Below are 16,502 nucleotides of genomic sequence, written 5' to 3' on the forward strand. Positions count from 1 at the left end.
ACCTCCCAGGATGGGAGGATGCTGATCCAGGATGCTGAGCTCTTGGTCCAAGTCTTTGGTTTAGCAGCAGCCACGGCCGAGCCCTCGCTCCTGTTTTGGCACGGGGCTGCTCACAGCAAGCAGGGAGCTGCAGGTGCCCCTGAAACCTTCCTACACTGAGACCTGAACAAGACAGACCCTCCCCATCACGGCTGGGTCACCTTAAAGGACTCTCGTCCCAATCCCTCTGCCCCCAAGTACCTCTGTGCAATACCTGAAGCACAGCAATGCAGGAGCCCATGCTAGGATTTCGAAGCCCTGTCCCAAAATACTCATCCTCCCCTGCCCCACAGCCTTCCCAAGAGCAGACAGAGGGACAGACAGACAGACAGGGCTCCTGAAAGCAGACAAAGGGACAGACAGACAGACTGGACTCCATCTGATGCCACCACTTCCAGCACTGCCTCAAGGGAGGAGCGCTGAGAAGCACAACATCCATCCTGCAACTTAAAGCCAAAGCCCAGCAACTATCTAAATATACAGAATTTCAGGATATTATATATATATATATATATATATATATATAAAATATCGTGCCATATATATATATATAAAATATATATATATATATAATTTTTTTTTTTTTTCCAAAAGACTAACCAGAAAGAAGTGTTTTTTTCCAAATAAAGCAACTCCCAAGGAAAAGCCCAAGCTGAGAGCATTGCTTGGTTTTCATTCTGAAGACTGAAGAGCGCTGCTGAGCATCCTGGGGGCCTGATGTGAAACTCGGGGTCTGGTGTCCCAAACTTGGCTGCTATTTCCTAGAGGAACTCCTTGAGAAACCTGCCACTGCTTCACCTCGAGGTGCTCACCACGATAAGGTTTGGAGGGTTCAGAGGAGAGCAGGGCTCTCCAGGACAAGCACCAGGCACCCTCGGGGCTGTTTTGCATGAATCAGGATGGGGGGGATGAGAAACTGAGGATGGGGACAGGAGGCAACGCGCTTAGAGACACTGGAAAAAGTCAAGGGTAAGCCAAGAAGAAAGGGTAAGCCAGCCACAAACACACCTCGGGGGCTGAGAAGTCCCTCCTGCCTCACCTTGCTCCTTCTCTCCCCGTCCCAAACCCACCACGGCAGCCGCCTGAGCCCCCACATCCCACACAGTGGCCAGGAAGAGAAGCCCAAATTGCCAGGGCTGTTCAGTATTTCCTGCTCCTTCCTCTCTTACTTCTAAGAAACATTTCAGTTCCTCTCTCCTCCACCTCCCAGCTTTTCCCAGAGGTTCATTCTTGGTTAGGTGAGCACACAGCGAGGTGCCAGAGGGGTGCTGCAGCCTCCAGGAGGTCCCACAGGCACCCACGGCCGGGGCTGCACCCCGATCCCATCCCCGTCCCCATCAGGAGGAGATGCGAAGGGATAGCTGCTCGCCCCACGGAGCTTTGAGCTGCTTTTGCAAAGTGAGGGAGGGAAAAAGGGATGAAGCTGCAGTCTTGCCTGCAGCTCAGGTGCAGATGCTGAGAGCTCCAGCACGCAGGCAGCTCTTGAAACCCAAACAACATCACCAGGCTCGTCTTTGGGGGCTGGCAGCAAATTCATTAGGGGCTGCCCAGCAGCCAGAGCTTCCTCCTCTTCTTCCCCGAGGAAGCAGGATAACATCCCACAGCAAGGGTGGCTTGTCCTCGGACCTCGCTGCCACTCACCCGATGTGCACAGCTCTGTTCCATCCTGCCAGGGAGCATGGAGGTGGCTTCATCTTCATCCGTGGCCTCCGAGGGCTCCTGGAAAAAATCAATCATCTCATCAGCACCACACGACCAGCGCTCCCAGCACGCCTGGGGAAGGAGGAGGAAGCCAGGAACTGTCCTCAGAGAGGCTTTGGGCACAGATCTTCGAGCAGGCAGTGTCCAAACGCAGCCCAGAGCTCCAACGATTCCAAATTCTGGGTGATTTTCCTCCTGCTGACAAGTTTCGTGGTGGGACAGACGCATGCTGCACGTCTGAGGACATGGAAGCCAGAGAGGAGCAGAGGTGACAGGAAATCCTAAAGCAGAGCAAAATTCAGCTTGTTCTGGGTCAAACGCAGAGGAGGAAGCGGAGGTGCGGGGAGAGGAAAGCCCTGCTTGCAGAAAAGCAGCCCAAGGGGTCACGCTTGTACCAAGAGCTGCCGAGGACTCGCAGGGCTCTGAAGGTCAGGAAGGCGGAGACGATCCGGAGCCGACCCCCAGAGCCACCGGGGGGGCTCAGGGGCTGAACAACCAAAAGCCTTCCCTGGAGGAGTGCAGTGGATGTGTCGGTGTGTGCAGGACCGCCAGCTGCCATCTCCCACTGCTGCACAGATGAAAAAAATCCATCCCGGGCACCGTGGACGTCCCCTTCCCTTTGCAGCAGCAGCCAAAAGCCAGCAGCCGAGCCGGGGAGCACCTGGATGGAGGTGGCAGAGCCCTCTGTCCCACAGCAGCCCTTCCTCGGCATAAAAGCAGTCGAGAGGAGCAAGACGAGCAGCGTTTTGTAGGATGCACCAGGAGGAGAGCCCCCGGCACGGCCCCAGCCTCTCCCCACGCCAGGCTGCTCCACCAGGCAGCACGCAGAGGTTTGGGCTGGTTGAAACACCGCACGGCGCTGGGGTTGGCTCCTTCAGGCTCCCTCCTTGGCTCTGGCTCCGCAGGGAGAAGCAGTGGCTGCTCTGAGCCCTCCGTGGTGCAGCACGGGGGAGCCGCGTCCCTGCTGCTGGCACCGCGGAGCCTGGGTGATGCCGCTGCCAAGGGATCCAGGGGAGGCAGCACCAAACCCCTGTAGGAGGAGGCAGCCCCGCTGGGGCAAAACCCTACTCGTGCCGTGCCCTAAACCCTCAGTGAGCACAAAGTAGGAAAAAAATGGTTGTTTGAGACCCTTCAGAAGCTTCTGGGTGGAAAACGCTGTCAGGCACCCACGGGGACACCGGGTTATGTCCCGGCTGCCACCATCTCACAGCCACACACCGATAGCACAAACGGCCCTGGGAAAACCACGTTTGCTTCTTGCCTTACTTATCAGCCAGGCGAATAATTCTCAGCACACAGACAGGGAGGGGAGAGCAGGGAGACAGCCCCGAGACACCCTCTCCCGGCTCCAAAAACCGTATTCATTATCCCCAGGCGGCTTCTGGCAGGGCGGAGAGATCACTCTCCGATTAGAGATGTTTATCAGGGAGCTATAATGAAGGTGGGCCACTGACACCGTGATGAATATTACATTTCAGTAAAATTTAAATGAAATGATCCATCACACCAAGCAGGAGAGCAGCGGTGCCTTCTGCCAGCACCCACACCAGCTCCTCGACCGAGGCTGTTTCAGAGCCTCGGTTTCTGCTCCAGAGGAGCAGCAGTGGAATTGGATAAAGACACACTTTGCATCTCCAAGCGTGCGTTTCTCACACCGAGACAACCCCCATGGCCGTTTCCTTGAGCACTTTTGGGTGCCGAGAGCCACGCTCGGTGCACCACGAAACCGAAGCGCCCTCGGAAGCCGGACGGCGCAGGCGCGCGCCGCAGGATGCAGAGGGGAAGGGTTACGGGGCGGCTGCTCCCTTCGGGGCAATATTGCTGCTGGCTCAATGGAAGCAGGAGGTTCCTCTCTCCTGGGAGGAAGCTATCAGAAACCACTCTCCCTCCCCGAGAGCCCAGCCCACGTTCTGCAACCTGTTGCGCTCCGCGATCAGGCAAAACACTGGAGGAGCACGAGAAGGCATTGAGAAGCGAGAGAGGATGCAGCGGCGCGCGGGGCACGGATGCCAGAAACGCTACGAGCTGCTGCAATCCAGACACGAAGGCATTACACATTCATCTGAATTTTAAATACAGAGCATTATGACTGGCATCCTCACAACTGCCACAGCAGCCTCAGCACTACAGCTTTTATGGTAATTCACAGGGAGCTACCCACAAGGCACTGCAGAGATTTTCTTGGCAGCCATCCTAAACTAATTTTTATAGGTTAGTGTATGGTTATACATAAACGTTTAAGAAAAAAATAAAATGGCGACTCGGAGGGAAGGAGCCACCGGGAGGTTTGTGCGCACCACGGGATGGGCACGGGGCGGTGGCAGCGCCGGGCTGGGGACCGGGGGACACAAATGGTGTCTGCTTTGTGAGCTGGGCACGGGGCAGACCCCGTGCCATGGCCACCGTGGTGCCCAGCCCATCGTGTCACTCCTGCGGGTCCCCTTTTATCCTGCACAGGGTGCTCGGCTCAGCCATGCTGCTCCTGGGGGGCAGCAGACTCCGGCACCATCCTGCACGCAGGTTTCGGTGCTGGGCTGTGGCGTTCGGTCCCCGTCTTCCCCCTTCTCCCAAGCTGGAGCACCAAAGAGCCGCCCGGAGGGGCCAGGAGCCATCCCAGGGGACGAGGGTTTACCGGTGGAAACCACAGCCCACCCAGTTTGCTGCTGGGAACCGCCTCCCACGTGCTTCCACACCAAACCCTCCCCAGCATCACCCCTGGAAAAATCACCCCCCAGGGCCACCCTTCTGACCCGGGTGTCCCCTCCTGCTGGGGACAAAGGCCACCGCGTCCCCCACCTGCTTACCCGCGGTGGGAAGCGGCTCTGCCCAGCACCTTTTCTCCCCTTTTCCACATCCTGAGCCACGCAGGTCGGGGGCGAAACGGGAACTCGGCACCGGGACGCGCGGCTCCGCTTCCCGCTGCCCCACCGAGGGGGAGGCACCGCGGGCAGGGAACAAAGGAGAGCAGCGGGAGGGAAGCCTCAGTGGGAGCAAGCCGGGAGCAGCACCCGTCTACGTTTCACAGGGAAACGCTTGATGTCATCAGGGCTGAAGATTAATCAGGAGAAAAAAAAAAAAAAAAGCACAGTTCCTGCGGGTTCTGCACGGATGCGCGCACACACGCGTGCATTTGCAGCGCTGCGAGCAGGTAGCCGCCGCTCTGCCCGTCTCCGCTCTCTTCACAAAGGCAAAATGGAGGGAAGGACGAGCTCCAGGGAATGATAAATCAGGACTTTTGAGAGCGGAACCTTTCCCGTTCAGAGCAGCTGCCGGGTAGCGGCACCCAGCTGGATACGGGGACGCCACGAAGGAGCAACCGATTCGGCGGCGTCTCCAAAGGCAGGGCCGGTCAGACACGGCTCGAGCACCACAAAGGGTCGACGGGTTGAATTTTAGACGAGGCTGCTCTTTTCCCGAGATGGGATTATCGCGTTTTGAAAAGTCGGGCACGCAGCAGCACGTCATCCCCTCCCTTCTCCTGCCAGCTCTTTGCAGCCCCAGCTCGGTGGCTGCAGCAAGCGCAACCGTGGGAGCCTCCAGCCTTGTGCCTCCTGCACCCGCAGCACGTGGGAGCCCCGCATCGTGTGTTTACTGCCACGGAAAGCAGCAAAAAGGGAAAGAAAGAAACCAGGAAGCAGTGATATGTGAAGTCAGGGCACTCCTGGGTTTGGGATCCAGCACATTTCCACTGTAAAATAAAAAGCAAACGTCACCTGCCAGGGAAAAGGCTTCGTGCCGCCTCCTGGGAGCCTTCGCGCAAAGCTGCCACGGTCCCACTGCAGCCAAACCGGCCTCGATAGGGGTCCTGAGCCCTCCTGCATGGCCCCAATAGGGCCTTTTTGGGGTGGAGGTCACCCAGCCTCTGGGTTTCGTCCTCCTCTGACATCCCCGCTCGGATCGGGGCAGCCTGGGAGCCTGCGAGGCCACAGCCCAACTGCACCCCTGGGGTCTGATGCAAACCAGCAGCACACACAGCAATAACCCAAAAACCGAGGCTGTAAACAAGTGATTCAGCTGTTGCTTTGCAAAACAGCCCTAAAGGAGCGGGAGCCGAGCAGAAACTGCCACAGGCTTCTCAACCCCAAGCAGCCCTGCCCGGCCACAGCCCCGACCTCATCTGATTTAGGCGGCTGCTAAACCCATCTCGGTGCTCACGCTGTGCCGGTCGCCTGGCCCAGTTTTCATTTGCTGGGTTTCTAAACCTGTTTAGACAAACCAAGATCTGCTTTCTAACCTAGATCAGCTCTTAATTGTGCAAGTGCTGTCAGGGAAGGGAGCGGGAGCACGGAGGTTGTTCAGGGCCTTATTTGCACGACGACATTCAGGTTGTGACAGCCCAAGCTGTAACGGTGCACGGAAGAGGGCACTGCTCCCATCTCATCTCCCCCTGGGCTGGGGTGATGGAAGCTTGCAAAGCAGCAGGGCTCCAAGGAGCCACGTGCAGCCCATCTCCCTAAATCAAGGGGCAGAAACCCACAACAGCCCCAAAGAGCCCAGGACTGGGACACGACAAAGCCTCACTCCTCCAGTGAGTCCCCGATGGGGGCAAGGCTCGGGGCAGGGAGAAACTCCAGCGTGTCCCACGGGCTGCTGTCACCACCCCTCGATCCCCGGAGATGAGAGCATCCCTGTGTGCCTCAGAAGATGCCTCTAAAACACTGGGGGCTGCACAACCCCCATCCCCTCTCCTCGAGCTCACACGTGCGCCCTGCTTGTGTCTGGGCATCCCAGGGGACACCCATCACCATCCTCTTCCTCACCTCTCCGCTTCCTCCCTCTGCTCCTGGGGCCACGCCATGCCCAGCAGCTCCTTGAAAGAGCCAGGAGGCTTTTTGGATAAAGGGAGCTGAAGGAAAACTGCTTACCATGGCACGTCACGAGGGCAGCGTGACTTTTTCGGGTGCTGGGGCTGCCCTGGGCACAGCCTCTGCAAAAAAACTCTGCAAGGGGTCATTTATACCAGCAGCAACCACCCCGAGGGGCAGCTACAGCAACGTGAAACACCAAGTTTGATAAATTACCGAGCTCGGCCAGCGACAGCCACGCTAGGACACAAAAAGTCCAAGAGAATTAAGCTGGGACAGACCCAGAAATCCAGAGGGTTTACGAGGTGGAGGGCGGTAGAAGAGAAAAGTTCCAGTTTGCTAGGCTGTGGTGTCAAAAGAAAAAAAAAAAAACAAAAACACAAAACAGTTGAGTTGTAAAGCAAACAAGCAGAGGGGACAGGAGCAGAGAGAGCCTAACGAAGACAGCCCTCAAATTGCTCCGGCTTATTGTGTAATAAACGGTGCAGCAAGGAAGCTGCCCGGAGTTTTACTACTTTGGGGCTCACAGTTTTAAATCACCAACGATGCTGAAAAATAATCCTGTTGTAGCCAGGAGCTTCGCTTCCTACCAGCCCTGGAGGCTTTTTTCAGCTGCCACCAGTGGGTGTGAGCGGCCCGGGGCACCCAAACCCCTGGCACTGAGGGGAGAGCCCCTCGGCTGGAGGGAGCGGGCCGGGGAAAGGATTGATCTGAAGCAGAAAGTTGGGCATATTTTTCCCCTCTGTCGAGGCAAGGATATTTGAGTTAAGTCACTTACAGATTTTCCTTTTTTGGGATGGAGGCAGGAATATCCGCGTGTCCTTATCGACTCGCATAAGAAGAATTTGGAGCTCAAAGTTCAGCAGCTGTGGATTAAAGTCCTTCGCAGCACCCCTAACGCAACCCAGCCACCCCCCTCCTTACCATAAGCCCGCGCTGCTGGCACCGATTTGGGGCAGATTTGCTTTTCTCTCGGTATCCTACACTTGCAATTCCGTAATCTCTGGGATGAGAGAGAAAAAGCAGCTGATTTGGGAATGGCGAGGGTCCAAACGGAACCCAGATGCAGCAGCGTGCCACACACAACATCTCACAGCCCCCTCGCGACCTCGGGACCACGTGGAAAAGGGGACGGGGGCTCAGCATGAGCCCGCTACCCCCCCATTTACCCCACAGCAGGGCAGGGAGCTGCAGGGACTTTGGCTGAGGTCCATGCAGTGTTTTAGGGCCGTCAAACCCAGGGTGCAGTAATGCAGGCGGTCCCAGCCCGGCTGAGCATCGCCACCGGGTTCAGCAGCCCGCATGGTGCTCATTAAGGTTTTCTTCGTTGCTGCCTAACTAATTGGGGACGCCGGGCTCTTGATTGCCTCTGCCTGGTGCTTCGTGGCTTTTGGCAGCCCCAGAGCTGGGTTTTGGGGCTGTCCCGCCTGGGGCTGCTTTGAGGTCTCTGAATGTGGCCGAAGCAGGACGGGAACGGGGCGTGCAGGAGTCAGCGCCACGCACACCACAAACGCTTCCCCCTGCCTCAGTTTCCCCACAAACCTCCTGCACGCTCCTCGGCTGTCCCTTCACCCTCCTTCCAACCCCGACCCCAAAGCAGTGACAGCACCAAGGGTCTGCCAGGAGCCCACCCTCATGGGGAGGGAGCAAAGGGCCACTTTCCTCTTCTCCCCCAGGAACGCCTCGCTCAGGCTGCTCGAGGTGCGACCCCTCAAGAGGACGTTCAACCCCATAGGGTGGGCACTGGGGTCTGACACAAGTACAGGGACTGGGGGCACAGGGACCGGGTCCTGGCAGCGATACCGATGCCAAAAGATGAGCACAGGAGGACGTGGGGACCTCCTGCCCCTGACGGAGCCCCCTCATCCCCCTGCGCTCCCGCATCGCCCCGCGGCACCGCTTCAGCTGGAAGCTTCTCTCGCATTACTCCAAGTATTTATGGCTTTTTCCCCCCCGTTTGAAATATGGGCCCTCACCACGCACAGGAAGGAGGAGAAAGCGCCAGCAAACTCGTTAATTTTGAAGTCAATCTGGCAGGGAACAATTAACGGCTTCCAATCATCAGGTTTGCAGGAAGGGGGGGTGGTGATCCTCAGTCAGCGAGCGCAGGACGGTCCCCGCACGGACACACACACCCCAAAAACCCAAATGGCTCCGTGCTCAGCCCCAAAACACAACTTCTCTCATCAAGAGCTCTCGCTCCAATACCCCAATACCTGGAGCTGGGGGCACCCGAGCACTCCAGGGGTACCCGAGCACCCCGGGGGTGTCTCCCCAGGACCACGTCCAGGTTACGCCTCCGGCTCCCCCATCCCAGCGGCAGTGCAGCCCCCGCGAGGCACAAAACACGCTTTATAGGGTGAAAAAAAATATAAATCAACCTTTAGGATCATGCTGCCGGGGACGCGCGCGTCCCCCCGCGTGGAGCTGAGCCGCACAGCAGCGCTCGCAGCCCCGCAGATCCCGGGGAAGTTTCAGTGCTGGGAGGGGACATGGGGACGCTGTGCACCCCATCATCCCCACGGGTTTCTTTACGGGGACGGACTCTGCCTCCCTCTAGCTGGGGATAAAAATAATAAAAAATAATAATAAAAAAGCTTTTTCCCCCTGAATCTCACCGCACGCTTTTGCAAATCGGACTCGGAAAGGGCAAAGCGCTGCAGGGCTGGGCCCCCCCCCCCCGGCGCTGGAACCCCTCCAGCACCCACCACCACGCCGCCAGCCCCGTCCCTCGGGTGCCACCTCGTAACCACGGCCCCTTTTTTCTCCCCTCATCCCACAGTCACACCGTTTGCTTCCCCCGGCACGCCGCGAGAGGGACCGAGACGGGATCCTCCCCGCGCAGCACGCACCCGGCTCAGCACCGCTCCTATTTTCCTGGGGTCCCCCCCAGCCGTGGGACGGCTTCGGGTTCGGGGACACCCCACCCATGCCACCGATGGGTGCTGCTCCCGTGGGTGCAGCATCGCCAGGCTGCGGGGTGGCTCTGCCCACCCCAGAGCTCGGGGTTTTTGTGGGTTTTTTGTGCTTTTTTTTTTTTTTTTTCCAGCAGAAAGCCAAAAAGGGTGGATGAAAAACGACCCCGAAGCGCAGCGTACGAGCTCCCCGCCGCCCGGAGCGATCGCGTTCGGCGGAACAGGCGGATAGGGGAAAAAGGAGGATAAAAAAAAATTTTAAAAAAAAAGAGAAATAAAAATGAAAATAAATAAATCACAGAGCTGCAGGGGAAGGGACTGCTCCACGAGCCTTTCTCCAGCAAGGGGGCTTGGGCAGATTTGGGGTCGGGTAGCGTGGGGTCTTGGGTGCCTTTGGGGACGGGTAGAATGGGGTCTTGGGGAGGTTTGGGGACGGGTAGAATGGGGTTGGGTTGTATGGGGTCGGCTACTACGGGGTGTCGGGCAGCTTTGGGGTGCTCCCAGCCGCTGTCACCGCCACCGGGCACCTCTCAACCGGGGGCAGCGGGGCCGAGCCCCCTCCTGGGGGGCCACAGCCGCGTCCCCGAGCTGCGGCATCGCCCCCCGCGATGTCACCCCAGTGGGTGCCGGTACCGGGGGCAGCGGGCGAGGAACGGGCACAGCCCCGGGCCCCACCCCACAGCGCTGCAGCCCCCGGGGCCAGCCCGGTTGCCCCCTTTCGGGCTCCGCTGTGCCCCCCCCTCCCCATTACATCGCGCCCCGCTCCCGGTGCGCACCCCCCCGTGCCCCCACTCCTCCCCTACACCCCTTAAACCCCCTTCCCCCTTTACACACGGACCCCCCCCATTCACCTCAACACCGGGGGGGGGTCCCCACCCTCGGAGCGAGCTCCCCACCCCACCCCACAGCGCCCCCACCCCATTACCCTTAACCCCCACCCCATTACACGGCGCCCCCCACCCCATTACCCCTCACCCCCCACACCCCATTACACGGCGCCCCCACCCCATCACCCACCCCCCTACACCCCCCTCACCCCCCACCCTACCCCCACAAGCCCCCACCCCATTACCCCGACCCCCCCCCCCATCACCCCTCGACCCCCGCCCTACCTGGCGGCGCGGCCGCCCGCTCCCATGCCGGCCGGCGGAGGGGCTGGGAAGGGTCCCCCCCCCCTTCCTCCCCTCCTTCTTCTTCCTCTTCTTCCTCCTCCTCCTCCTCCTCCTCCTCCGCCCTCGGCTGGGGCCGGGCCGCGGGGACACTGCGGCGCCTGCTGCCGCCCGCCGCCGGCCGCTCGCCCGGCTGATGACGTCATGCCCCGAGCCGCCGCCGCCTGACGTCACCGCGGGGCGGGAGCGGGGCTAGTGACGTCACCGCCGAGGCGGGGCTCCCCCCCCCCCCCATCCGCCTTTAAAGGGCCCGCCCGCGCGCCCCAGCACGTGGCGGAGCGAGGAGGGGGCGGGGCTTCCCCGTGGGGCTCGGCCGCCATTTTGTGGCGCGTGGGGGCGCCCTCAAGGCGAGGGGTCCCCTCTGGGTCGTCTCCCTGTGCAACGCTTTACGTTTAATGTGTTTTTCACGTTCAACACGCTACTAACGTGACCAATACGCTCCACAGTTCCCTCTGTCAAGGAGTTTCTCAGTCAATTCCACCTTTTCCCTGCTTTGGATTTATAGTATTCAATTTATTTCCCACGTTTAGTATGCTTGCCATAATAGATGACCAATATTCAGTCCTACCCATCCTCAATGTTTCGTATATTCACTGCATTCTCACATGTAATCCATTCCTGATGCTCAATATTTTAATATATTCACCGCGTTCTCATGTGTAATCCATTCCTGGTACTCAATATTTTAATATATTCACTGCATTCTTACATGTAACCCATTCCTGATTCTTAATATTTTATATATTCAATACATTCTCACATGTAATCCGTTCCTGATACTCAGTATATTCCCACACTCAACATATTTTCATATTTAATACAGTTCCCAAACTCAGTGCATTTCCCCCATTTCCCCATCACTGCTTCCCACCCCTCAGCAGCTCCTGGGGGATGGCACTGACCCCACTACTGTCGGTTTCTATTCCGAAGACCTAGGTCACAGAGGAAAAAGAAAAAAAAAGGAAAAGAGGGGAAACATTTTTAGCATTTTTCATTTCTGAAGCCCAGGACCCAAAGCTGTCTCGCTGGCGAAGCAGCCGGGCACTCTCGCTTGGAGGGCAAATGCCTGCTCCTGCATCTGCTGCTCCATGAACTTTCCCCGATCCCCTCGTGCACCTCCTAATACTGCCCAAATGTCAGCCGGCGGCGCAAATTTCACTGTTCTGGGGAAATCCGGCAGCGAAACGTTTTGCTTTCACATGCTCCACTGCATAGCCTCAGGGTGCAGGGCACCGCTCCTGGATTTTGCCCATTTTTCTCCATATCTGGAAGGTCAAGGACATTGCTCTGACCTTGGAAACAAATTGCGAGTCCATAGGAGCCCATGGGAGCCCATAGGGCCCCATAGGGATTCATGTGGGTCCATAGGAGCTCACAGTAACCCATAGGAGCCCATAGGGTCCCATAGAGCTCCATAGAGGTCTGTAGAAGCTCTATGGGATCTGTAGGCATCCAGAGGAGACCTCACAGATGTGTAGGGGTCCATAGGAGCTCGTAGTGACCTCTAGGAGCCCATAGGGGTCCATACAGACCTGCAGGAATCCATAGGGGCATGTAGGGGTCATAGTGACCCATAGGGACCCACAGGAACCCATAGAGACCCATGGGGTCTGTAGTTGCCCACAGGAGCTCACGGTGATGCTTGGGGTCCCTTGGACATGGCACTAGGGGACATGATTTGGTGAAGGGACGGGGTAGCTTGACTTGATGATCTTGGAGGTCTTTTTTAACCTCGATGATTCCATGACAGGAACCCATGAAGACCCCTGCGTGACCACTGGGGACCACAGGAATCGACAGGGGTCCATAGGAGCCCATAGGGCCCCACTGCGCTGCTTAGGGGTCCAGCCTCCCTGTCTCGCCCCCATGAGAGTCCTAGGCCCAGCCCCAGGACCCCGGTCCCATCCTCCTCACGGTGGTGTCCCCTCTGGGACAGGGTCTGGCCACCGAGCTGCTTTCATAGCGCCCTGCGGCACAAACCCCATCACCCAGCTCCCGCGTGCTATCTGCTGCATCTGTGTTCTTAATGGATGTACCACATTTTACAGTAATTTCCTCATTTGTCATGCAATCAAATCCTTTGATCAGACATGGGAGAAATGTAAATATCAATTATTAACCAGCCCATCCTGGTCTTGCTTGATAGGGTTTTTTTATTTTGCCTTTTTTTTTGAGGGGGGGGGAAGGAATGGATTCATTTGCAATTCAACTCTCAAGCATATTTTTAATTAGGATGCTTACATTTCTGGGTAGGATATATTTTTGAAGGGAGAGATATTTGATCACCAGAGCAATCGATGCATCCATGTATATTTTATGGCTGGGAGATAGTTGTGAAGGAAAGTGTAAAACAAGTGGGGGTTTTAAATCCTGTGCGTAGAGGGCTGCAAAACCACAGCTTAAAATCTCAGTGGCCAAATTTGCTGCTGTACAGTCATTTATAGCCATTTGAGTGTGCGAAGCGTTGGCATGAAATGGAGAGGTGGCCAGGAAATTTCTGACAGAATATTTTTCCATCTGCAAATAGTTCTTAGTTCTTTTTTTTTTTTTCTTTTCTTTCCTTTTTTTTTTTTTTAATTTTTTTTTTTGAGTGAAATGCTCTGTATAAACATGTTGCCTTAGGCAAAAAAAAAGGGGGTTGGAAATGAAATAATAACCAAAAAATATTAGAAGAAGGATGAAACTCAGCTGCTTCCTTTTTGGAATTTGGCTTTCCATTTGGAAATGTTTTTCTCTTAAGTTTTAGAAGTTTCTGGTGTATATACAGCTTAAAAAGCCAGGCGCAGGCTGCAGCACACATTTTTCTTTGCATTTCAGCGTCCACACTCTCATGACATTTTCACTGGTGCCAGTTTTGCAGGAGGTAATCCCCTTCCTTCCACCCTAGAATCCCAAATTTGGCTTAAAATTCAGGCAAGCGGGTGCATTATCCTCCCCAGCCACTCCGTTTATTTGCTTTCTGGAGTTTTATTGAAGCCCTGAGAGTTGCATTTTGCAAGCTGTCTTCCTCCTGAAAGCGAGCAAGCTGCGCCTCTTCCTTAATCATCTGCTTTTGTTTGTTTGAAGGAAAATACCAAATATCTCATGACTTGCCACAGAGCCATGAATGACTTCAAGGATGCGCAATCCCTGGGTGTCCTCATGACTAACGGGGGAGTTTTCAGGTGCACACGGAGCCTGCAGAGATCTGCCCCCGGTCCTGCCTGAGGTTTTTTCAGCTGTATTGGCCAATTTAATAAAGCACACATATTTTTACAGCTACCCTGGTACCCCTGCGATGGAAAATGGTTCCAAATTAATGCTGTCCTGTGCCTGTATTGCCCCACAGCTGTGCCATGGAGCCATGCAGACACGGTTTGGGAGTCCCATGAAGGGAAGCGGCGATGTTTTGAAGGTGGGAGCAAACTTGGTGCTGCAAAACCAACACCCACACCCCAAGGCATCACCTAAGGAAATCAGAGGATTGGGCACAACCTCGCTTCAGCTCCTGGGGGTTGTGCTGGAGTCAACTTTGCTCCCAGCTCCTTCTCCAAGCTGTTGCTGTTTCCACTGGGTTTAAATTTGTCTGAGAGCCAGGACAGAAAGCACCTCTGCTCCAGCAGCTGTAGCCGCTGTGCCCAGATGTTCTCATGTTTATTTGTCAAAAAAGGGTATTGATCTCCCCCTCGAAGGCATTTGAACTTGGTTCTTAGACATAAGCTGGTAAAGCTGCATGTTAAGGAACAGTCACAGCACAACTGATGCCAGCTGGTGGCCACTTGTAGGGCCGGTGCTGATCCACGAACCCCCTCCATAGAGGCAGCTGCTGTGGGGTTGCTGCTGGTCCCGAATGCTGGTGTCTGGGCTGGGGGGAACTGAGTCTGTGATCCCGTTGGATTTTCTGTTCCTTTTCCAGCAGAGGCCACAAAGATGATCCGGGGCCTGGAGCATCTCCCCTGGGAGGAGAGGCTGAGAGAGCTGGGGCTGGGCAGCCTTGGGAAGAGAAGGCTGAGAGGGGATCTGAGCAGTGTCTGGAAAGAGCTGAGGGGTGGCAGACAGAGGGACATGGCCAACCTCTTCTCAGGGCTCTGTGGGGACAGGACAAGGGGCAGTGGCCACCAAATGGAGCCCAGGCAGTTCCGCACCAACACGCCAAAGAACTTCTTCCCGGGGAGGGTGCCGGAGCGCTGGGACAGGCTGCCCAGGGAGGCTGGGGGGGCTCCTTCTCTGCAGATCTTCAAGGCCCGTCTGGACGCCTCCCTGGGCAGCCTGCTCTGGGGAACTGCTTTGGCGGGGGGGTGGACCCGGTGAGCTCTGGAGGGCCCTGCCAGCCCCTACAATTCGGTGATCTGGGGGAATCTGCAGTGGAGGCAGCAAGGTGCACCCCGTGCCTTCACCAGCCCTGGCCATGGGATGGAGCAGGGCAGGGACACGTCGGTGCCGTCAGAGGCTGGCTTCTGATGGCATCGCTGGTGCCTGGGGACCTGGTTTTGGGTTAGCCGACGGGCACGCATCAAACACGTAAGGCACGCTTTGGCACCGTCTGCTCCTGCGGAACAATAGTTACTCTTCGTGTTAGTTCAGTTACAGATCAAATAATCTGAAAAATTCACAAGTGGCTGCGGATACAAATTAACTTAACAAAACATTTTGAAAACGTCGCAGTACTGGGGAGAATACAAATGCGGCGCGCATTGGCGGGAGAGGAGAGCCATGTGTCTGTGCCGGCGTCCTCCACATCAACATTTTCCCCGCGTCAGATAACACAGAAAGAGCTAAAGCTGGATGAAATATCATAACGATGCGGTCCAAAATGGAGCAATGCCATATGGAAGCCCAGGGAAGCTTTCACTGCTCTTTGCTCCTCTGATGTTTTTCAGCTGTGTCATTGGTGCTCCGCTTTATCAAGAACATTATGGGCTGAATTCTGTCTTTGCAGTGAAAAATTACGGGCTGCGTTTGGCTTCCTATTGCACCAAAGTCATTGGTGTTGCAGGAAGGTAAAGGACAGAAGGATTTGGCTTGTGGTCACCGTTTCATATCTGCAGAGCAAAAGCTATAAAATGTTGATGAATCTTGTTAGCTTCCAAGCCTAAAAACGGCTCCGTGTGCTCCAGCACAGCTCTGGCGCACGCACGGGTGCTTGGGATCAGGCGGGGGCATCCTTTTGCCTGGTGCTGACAGCAACTTGTTAAGTGCAGGAAGTAATCTGTTGGGGAAAAATGCTGTTTTTTTCCCAATTTTGTCTCCAGGAGGGACGTTCACATCTGTGCAGGGAGGGATTTTTCACCCAGCTGCTTGGTGGGGCTGGAATTTGCCCTCTGCCCCATGGAGGGATAAATCCAGTTTTTTTCGGTGGCCAGACTCACACCCTCGCTGGGATTTGGCTTTCCCTTTCGGTCCGTGTGAAGCCGTGCTGCTGTGGGTACCTTCCCGGGAGATTTCCCAAACAGTGCTTGGCTGCGTGGGGGTGATGGGGGAAGAGGGGAGAAACCCCGACTGGAATTTCCCCTCCTTGTACTAAAATTTCCCCTTTTTAAATGAAGAAGGCACGTGAAGGGGCACTTTGCAGCTGGGCTGGACCTCCCATGGACCTTTTTAATCCCACCCGTAAGCTATTCCCACTTCTTCTCCCACCTCCAGCTGCCAACCAAGGCTTTATCCTCACCTGCGTCCTCTCCTTGGCTTTGATCCCCTACCAGATCCACCTCTCCCACCCCAATGCAGAAGGACCCCTGCAACGAGGGCTGATCACATCACACACAACCCTGCCTTTCCCTGCTGTGCCCCAAAGCCCCGCTCAGCACCGACCACCCCTGCCCCACATCCCCTGTGCTCAGGACCACCACCAAACCCCCCCGGGTGGTGCAGCAGGAGCGGGATCCTCCTGCATT

The 16,502-nt window shown here is 56.4% G+C and overlaps 1 protein-coding gene across 5 annotated transcripts in view; it reads right to left on the bottom strand.

The window, feature by feature from the left end:
• The window catches only part of PTPRS (protein tyrosine phosphatase receptor type S), a 150,996-nt gene extending 140,274 nt beyond the window's left edge, over positions 1 to 10,722 (bottom strand). For 4 of the 5 annotated variants that reach the window (XM_084498423.1, XM_084498421.1, XM_084498422.1 and 1 more), the window contains exon 1: positions 10,573 to 10,722. The gene's annotated coding sequence lies outside the window, so the exon portion shown is untranslated. The remainder of the gene's footprint in view (positions 1 to 10,572) is intronic. The other variant, XM_084498424.1, reaches the window with a different exon arrangement.
• Between the last annotated feature and the right edge of the window lie 5,780 nt (positions 10,723 to 16,502).

This window comes from Aythya ferina (genome assembly GCF_964211825.1).
Source record: "Aythya ferina genome assembly, chromosome: 26".
NCBI lineage: Eukaryota > Metazoa > Chordata > Aves > Anseriformes > Anatidae > Aythya > Aythya ferina.